Source organism: Nelumbo lutea, chromosome 1 (genome assembly GCF_056320005.1).
Source record: "Nelumbo lutea isolate HS-2025 chromosome 1, American lotus-T2T, whole genome shotgun sequence".
Taxonomy (NCBI): Eukaryota; Viridiplantae; Streptophyta; class Magnoliopsida; order Proteales; family Nelumbonaceae; genus Nelumbo; species Nelumbo lutea.
Window position 1 is genome coordinate 69,962,772 of NC_142684.1, and position 8,871 is coordinate 69,971,642.

An 8,871-nucleotide genomic window follows, 5' to 3' on the forward strand; every position below is an offset into this window, starting at 1 on the left:
TATAGTATTTTTAAATAATTATCAGTATTTATTTAGAAATAACATTAAATAATGTATTTACTAATTAATATAATGTAAGTTATAATTTATTAAAAAATAGTATAAGCAATTAAAATAATTATTAATTAATAGTAATTAAATAATTACAATATTTTATTAATTAATAGTTTTAACTACACTTTTAATTAATACAATATTTTTAGTAATTATAGTATTATTAATTAATCAAAAGTATTCATTAAAATAATGAATTTATAATTAACAGTATTTTGAATAATTACAACACTAACAATTAACCATATTTTATAGTATTTCAACATCGTAGAATTATTAATTATAATATTTATTAATTAACTGTGTTATTAACATATTGAATTATTAAAAAATATTAATTTTTTATTAATTCATTAATTAACATTTGTTAAAATTTTAATTAATGTAAGTTGTAATTTAAATTATATTTGAAACTATAAGTAATATAATTAAATTTTAAACTATAATTAAAATTAATTATATTTAAATTATTTATTTAAATATAATTTAAGCTATAAATAGTAGAAAATTACATTTAATGAAAAGAAATTAGGCAAGAAAATAACAAAAAATAAAGTACCAATAATGTTGTGATAATTATAAAAAATTATCCAAGAAATTACCAAAAATGGATTAACATTATTTCCAATAAATATGATAAATTATCAAAAAATAAAAAATATAACTAATAAAATTACTTTTTGAGAGAAGCTATTTATATATATTCTCAATTTCTTTTTGTACTTTTCCTATTTTCATTTATTTTAAAAATATAAAAAATAAGCATTGCTTATCTTGATTAGATTAATAAGGTTGCACACTATTTGAAAGAGGGAGAGACCTTTTGGTTTTCCAATGCCTCTTATTTTAATGCAAGTTATTATTACATTTAAAAAAGACATTTAAGAGAGAGAGAGAAAAGAGAGAGAGAGAGAGAGAGGTGAGGGAGGGAGTAATAATATAAATTATTGTATTTTAAAATTATTAATAATAATTACAATATTTTTGAGAATTAACAGCATTTTTGTTAATAAATTGTATTAATTGTATTAATTAAAAATAATGTATTTATTAATTAATATTATTTTTAATAATTATAGTATTTTTAAATGATTTTTAGTATTTATTCAAAAACAATATTGAATAATGTATTCATTAATTAACAGTATTAATATAGTACTTTTAATAATTACAGTATTTTAATTAATTAACATTATTTATTAAAAATAATGCATTTTTATTAAATGTATTTTTAATAATAAAAATAATGCATTTTTATTTATAAATAGGTTGAGGTTAAACAATCAAACTTAAAACAACAAAATTAAAAATTTGTTAATTTAAAAATCAACTAAACTTTCACTTAAAAACACTAATAAAAATTAAAACTTTAATAATAAGAAATTTAAATAAAATTCCACTAATAAAATTAAAAAAAAAAACATTGCAATTCTACTAAAAAATCAAACTTAATAAACACTAACAAAAATAAGAAAAAAGGGGAAGAGATGGATGATGAGATCAACAACTTCATTAAGGTATGGATATCAGCACTTGCTTCTCTATTTTACTGTTATTCAATAGCAGGAAAGTTTCCAAAAGGTGTTATCAGACTCCTATCTCTCCTCCCTGTCCTCTGTCTCTTCACAATCCTTCCGTTGAATCTCTCGTCTTTCCATCTTGGAGCTCCCACAGCTTTCTACCTCGCTTGGCTTGGTAACTTTAAGCTTCTCCTCTTCTCCTTGGATCAAGGTCCTCTATCATCCCGCCCAGCAAAATCACTCCTAGGCTTCGTCTCAATTGCTTCTCTTCCTATCAAAGTCAAACCAGATCCATCTCTCGGTAAGTCACATCAAAATTCATGGAAGTCTCTACAGTCCAGAGCAGAAGAAAGCCCATCCCCCTGTGGATCACATCTAAAATTAGCTGTAGAATGCCTTGTTTCCGCGGTGCTGATACATCCAAGCATCCTCCTATGTATGTACTGTTGCAACCTTTTCCTTGGCTTAGAAATCACTCTGGCCATGGGTGCGGCCGTCGCTCGAGCCCTACTCAGCCTAGACCTCGAGCCACAGTTCAACGAGCCGTACCTCACAACCTCTCTGCAAGATTTCTGGGGGAGGAGGTGGAATCTCATGGTTTCAAGTATTCTGCGACCAACTGTATACGACCCAGTACGGCGTATCTCAGCTCCTGTGTTTGGGACGAGATGGGCGCCGCTGCCGGCCGTGGTGGCTGCCTTTACGGTGTCGGGGCTCATGCACGAGCTCATCTACTATTACCTCACGCGTGTGGATCCCACGTGGGAGGTGACGTGGTTCTTCGTCTTCCAAGGGCTCTGTGTGGCGACGGAGGTGGGGGTGAAAAAATGGGTAAATGGGAGGTGGAAATTGCAGCGTAAGGTTTCGGGGCCATTGACTCTGTCATTTATAGCGGCTACCGGTGCTCGGCTGTTCTTCCCACAGTTGTTGCGGAATGGTGTGAACGAAAGGGCAATCGGGGAATATGCTATTGTGGTCAAGTTTGTGAGGAACAGACTGAGACCCATTTTTTAACTCCATGTAAAATATTTGTTTATTCATTTTATGTTTAATTTATTTATATATTGCAAAACAATTCCATTGGACTATTCGATTTTGACCGTAAGTGAATCAAATTTGGGTTTATTTTTACCATAAAGCCAAAGTCTTCCCTATCTCAAATAATAGTTTTTTTTTTCTTTTAGAACAAATAATAACAATAGTTTCCTTTATTTTAGAACAAATAACAGTAATAGTTTTCTTGATGTTTCGACTTTCAAGCATGCAAACAATTTTGGTGTAAAATAAGGCGTGGCCTTTTTTTTGTTAACTATGTGGCCGTTTGGAGAGTATGGTGAAGCTTGGTTTGAAAGAAAAAGTAGGGAAAGAAAGGGAAATGTAGAGAAACTTTTACAAACCAAACATAGCCTAAAACTACAATATATTGGGCAATGTTCAATGTATCAATACAGGGTGATACGCTGGTAGAGCGTATCAGCTTGTATCAGTACTCTTCTTTTGTTGTTTTTTTTTTTTTTTGAATCTGGTTCAGAGGGGTCGGTTTAAGGTCGGTCTACCCCTGAACCACTTGCTGATCTAACACACCCCCTGTAGGGGCGTATCAGGAAGGCTTCGATATGATATGTATCGGTCGATACTATGGGCCAATACGTATTGATACTTTGAACCTTGATATTGGGTTTCAAACTATGCCACACCTCATTCAGTCATTTAGTTGTGGAATGTTCCTTGCCACACCCAAAATATTGATCATAGGTTTTTCTCATGGTCTAAACCATGGCATAGGGTACTATAGCCCCAACATTGGTTACGTTGTTCTGTAGGCTCGTTTTTAATAGTTTAAATCATAGCTAATCAATTTTATTTTATTATTAATTAATATTTTATAAATTTATTATTTCTCTTATGTATGTTTTCATATTTTTTATTACTTTAAATTTTTTATCAATATTAGTTTTTTAAATTTATTATTAGTATCATTCATTTTTTTAATATTATTTTATTAATTTATTACTATTAAAGTTTTTTTATATATTTTTAAAATTTTTCATTATATAATTTTTAATTTTTTATCACATGTTAAACTAATTCATGTTATTGATTTGTATTTTGTTTAAAAACACAAAAAAAAAATGTTATTCTTGATTGACAACAACATAGATCACCTTACATTATGTATATGAGATACACAAAATCAAAATACTAGGTGTGGCGAACTGTACAACACCTTGCAAAATGCCCATGTGGGTGTAATATGGTTCAGGCTACCAAATTTTCACCATAGTATAAAACGCCTATTCTGCTATGGTGTGATGTATTCTCTTCTCGACCACACTACAAAACTGTTGGAAGGGTTAGGATCCATCATATGGACAGCCAAACCATGCTAGATGGCTAGGCGAAATTTCAAAAATTTCCTAATCTTTTGGGAATCGAATTCCCTATGTTTTGGAAAACTACATTTTTCAATATCGGTCTTACACTGAACCAAACTAGATTTAAAACCAATCAAAGACGGAGATGCATACCGGATACGGATACCACAAACACAAATCCCAAGGTGGAAATTCATGCCTAAATCAGTCCTGAAACTAGCCTCCAGTGAAGATGGTGTAGTGTATTCCTGAAGTTAGTTCAACAACATAGTTTTGAACAAAACTGCAACCCAATTGCTTGGATCGAACTAGGGAAATTGAATCTGATATCCCTTGAATTTTTTTCTTGCAAAAATCAAAGGAAAGAGGATACGCCCACCAAACAACGGGCCGAGGCCGAGGTGGCCCATGAAGGACAATGGCGCAAAAGTGCCTTCCGGAGGCGGCCCGAGACCCTTGGGGAAAAAAACTTCACTTGCGTGAGTAGTGCCGCTACAAGGAGACCTTGAGCAGGTTACACAAGGGGTGCCTCGATCCTCTAACCCCGGAAGCATTCAAGAGGGGGACTCCCTGTCTGTGGATAGTGTTGGTCAACAACTCATGGTTGGCATGGCTCTCCCTAGCAACTGCCAGTCCTGGATGCAAAACACCATGGGCGCTATCTAGGACACGCTCTTGGACAAGGCCACCGAGGTATGCGTGTACTTCTCCAAGTCAGTTATGTCGTCAAGGTCTTCTTGGCGGAATGTGACTGACAAGTTTTCCTTTTCGTGTGCAGATGGTCTCATGCTCGGTCGGCCTTTAAGACAAGGTGGAGGGGTTGATCCAACAACTTCGGCAGGCGTAAGAAGAGATTAAGTGCCTAAGGAAATAGTCAGCTGAATCACAGTCCATTCGGGAGGCGGCCAAGGGTTGGGCCTGTGATGAGTATGAACACCACAAGAAGGTCAAGGCTGAAGTGGCAACCAAAAGGGAGCTCGTGAAGGAGCTGAAGTCCTCCCTGGTGTCGATGGAGCAACAACCGGATGAGTCGGCCATGAAGGCAGTTGAAAAGTACAAGACCTCGAAGGATCACGATGTAGACGTGGATTCCTTTGCCTCCCAAGCTTACCTAGAGGGCTTTGACGATTACAAGGTCCAATTGTTGAAGATTTTACAGAGCTTCAGCATCAATCAACTGGTCCCATTCTTCATTGATGCTCAATAGTTGGTGGAAATACTAGGGATGAGGGAGGATACGACCGTTGATGCCACTTCTTAGGCCGTTGTCGCTACTGCTAGGGGGATCATTGAGGCCGGCACTGAGACCAGAGGGGGCCAATATAAAGTTTCCTTTATTTGGGCCTATGTGTCCCTTATTTATTATTTTTTTGTAAGGGGCCAACACCTCCCCCATAAGAGGCCTTTTTTCTGTAAAGACACTTGAGTTAATGGAACTTGAGTTCTTGTCAAAAGATACTCTTCTTCTCTTTTTTTTTTCTTTTTTTCTTTCATTCGAAGGGCCAATGCCTCCCTCTGAAGAAGCGTTTTTGTAAAGAAATTTGCAATTTTTAATAAAATATTTCTTTTTTTTTTTTTTGCAAAAATGATCTTTCCTAGTCGATATTAGTTGTTGAGGTCTTATAACTTCCTGCCTTAGGGGAAAAGGAGGAGGGTGATTGCCTTATCCAGGAAAATGCCCTTCTACTCAACAAATTCTTTCTTAGGGATTTAAAAAAAATCCCTTAGTGTGTCATTTTGTAGGGGCTTTGTTGTCAAGGTCGTGAGAAATTGCCTTAGTAGAGAAGTGTTGTTTACTTATTGTGACAATCATCATGTTTTTATTAAGTGAGCGATTGACGTCAATTTTTTGGCCTTCACAAAGACTATCTTCTCTTAGGGTCTTTAAGGATGAGGTCGGGGTCATGGGCCACTTATCGACAATCACCGAGGTCCCAAAAGTTCTTGCCTTAGCTAGAAAAGAACAATGGGAAACTAGGCGTATAACTCGCAAAGTGTCATATGCCTTGGGCCAACGTCTGGTCTGAGTATATAACCTTAAGGAAGATTAAATTGAAGTGAGAGGAACTTGCACTTTTCATTCACAAATTTCCACTAACAAAGTTACACTTCTATTGATAGTACATCCAGAGATTTTTAGAGTTCTAGGTACGAGGCCCTAGTCTTCCACCCATAATTTTAGCCGAAAGGTGTCGGGTCCAACTTCTTGCTTGATTTTGTATGGTCCTTCCCAGTTTGGGCCAAGCTTTCCAACGCAGGGCTAAGGAACCATGACCTTTCTAACAACAAGGTCAACTTCCTTGATGTGGTGCTCTCTAACTTGGAAGTTATAGTATCTTGCAACTCTTTACTAGAAGGCCACGACCCTGATTTGGACTTGCTCTCGGACACCTTCTAATAAGTCAAGGTTGTTCCGTGACTCTTTACTATTCTCAGCTTCTTGGTATACCTCAGTTCGAAGTGTCAATTGGCCAATTTCTGGTAGGATGATGGCCTATGTCCCATATGTTAAGTTGAAGGGTATTTCACTAGTGGCAATTCGAGGTGTCATTCAATACACCCATAGAATGTTGTACAACTCATCCGCCCAAAGCCCTTTGGCTCTATCTAACCTTGCTTTCAATCCATCTAGGAGCGACCTATTGGTGACCTCGATTAACCTGTTAGTTTGAGGGTAACCAACCAAGGTATATTGCTATTTTATTCCTAGGTTTCCACATATTCTTTGAATTTAGAGTCATAGAACTATCAGTCGTTGTCAGTGACGAGTATGTATGGGATCCCAAATTGGCAAATGATATTCTTCTAGAAGAAACTCTTAATCAACTTAGTAGTAATTTTTGCCAATGCCTTAGATTCGATCCATTTAGTGAAGTAGTCTACTACCACGAAGAGTTGTCTCCTATTCCTTGTGGCTGGAGGGAAAGGTCAAAGGAGGTTCATTCCCCATTTTACAAAGGGCCAAGGGCTACTGAGGGCTAAGAGGGTTGTTGCAATCCAATAGAGGATGTTAGAGTACCTTTGGCATTGGCCACACTTTTGTACCAACTCAATAGTATCATTTTGAATGATCATCCAAAAATATCCTTGCCTAAGTGCCTTTTATGCCAAGACCCTACACCCTAGATGATTGTTGTAGATGCCCTCATGAATTTCTCTTAGCACAAACTCTCCCTTCTCTTAAAGGATGCATCTAAGATAGGGCAAGGTGAACAATCTTCTGTATAGCTTGCCTTTAAGTATGGCATTCCGTGTTGACTGCTGTCAAACTCTCCTTGCCTCATTCTTGTCGGATAGAAATTGTTCATGTTGCAAGTAGGCAAGAATGAGATCCATCCAACAAGGTTCAGCTTGGACTGGATACACTTCCTCTCTTCGGTTTTGGTATGTGTTATGTTTTTGATGTGCACGGTGTGGCCAAGGGCTGATACCGAATAGCTTGCAAGTCATGATAGGGCATCAGCTCGTGTGTTCTTGTCCTGTGGGACTTGGTGCAGAGTGAAATTCTGGAAGTGACTAATTAACTCTCGAACATTGCCCAAGTAATTGGCCATATTTAGCTCTCTGTCCTCATACTCTCCATTCACCTGGTACACAATCAATTGTGAGTCACTAACGACCTCAATGTGCTTGTCTTTAAAGTCTTTTGCAAGCTCGAGGACAACGAGAAAAGCCTCGTACTCGACTTCATTATTGGAAGCAAGTAAACTGAACCACAATGCATACTCCGCTTCTTATCATCTGGGGTTAGAAGTATAAGGTTGGCACCACTTCCTTTGGCATTGGAGGATTCATCTACAAACAAGGTCCAGGTCGGTAGAGGTTCTTCCTCATTCCTTGGGGCTTAGTTGTGGTCGTGGCTGAAGGTGCATTCAACCAAGAAGTCCGTCGTTGCTTGCACCTTTATTGTAGGTCTCAATTGATAGTGTAGGTAACTCTAATAGCTCGACAACCCACTTGTAGGCTTGAAAGTAAGGCCACAGCTTCCTAGCTGAGGAAACTAGCGCAAACACTATTTTCTCTACTTTTAGGTATCTGGTCTCAGCCTCACGGAGGACCTTTCAGATGTAATATACCAGCCTCTGAATTCCCTTGTCCTCCCAAACCAGCATCGAGCTTATTGCCTCGTCCCCAATCGAGAGGTACAAGAATAAGGTTTCTCCCGAGATGGGCCGCGTGAGCAATGTTAGCTACGCAAGGTAGGACTTTAATTCTTCGAAATCATACTGGAAATCTTTTGTCCATTGGAAGTCCTTCAACTTCTTTATGGCCGGAAGAATGGTATGCATCGGTCGACCGACTTGGACAAGAATCGGTTGAGGGTTGCAAGCCAACCAGGGAGCCTATGGGTTTCTTTAATTGACTAAGGGGGCTCCATATGCAATATGGCTTGTATCTTCTTAGGGTTGGCCTCTATGCCTCATTAAGTGACTACAAAGCCCAAGAATTATCCCGAGGTTAACCCGAAAGCGCATTTATTGGGGTTCAGCTCCATGTTATATTTCCTCAATACCCCAAATGCCTCGCCGAGGTCAGAGGTTTGCTGGCTAGCCCTAAGACTCTTCACAACCATGTCGTTGACGTAAGCCTCGATGTTCCTCCCCATCTTCTCTTTAAAAATCTTGTTTACCAGTCTTTGGCAAGTAGCCCCGACGTTTTTTAGTCCAAAAGGTATCACCTTTTAGCAGTAGGTGTCGTGCTCGGTGATGAATGATGTCTTCTCTTCATCATCAGGAAGCATTTTTATTTGGTTATAGTGGGAGAAGGCATCCATGAAGCTTACTACTCATACCCCATGTTGGCATCGACGAGGTGATCAATCCTTGGCAAAGGAAAATTGTATTTGGTGCAAGCCTTGTTGGGATCTGTGAACTCAATGCTATGCAATGTTTTTAAACTGTCATTGACCCGGACGGTTGGAT

At 37.5% G+C, this 8,871-nt stretch overlaps 1 pseudogene; it reads left to right on the plus strand.

Moving 5' to 3' along the window:
• The first annotated feature begins 1,541 nt into the window (after positions 1-1,541).
• On the plus strand, positions 1,542-2,712 carry LOC148875171 (long-chain-alcohol O-fatty-acyltransferase pseudogene; annotated as a pseudogene).
• The last annotated feature ends 6,159 nt before the right edge of the window (positions 2,713-8,871 follow it).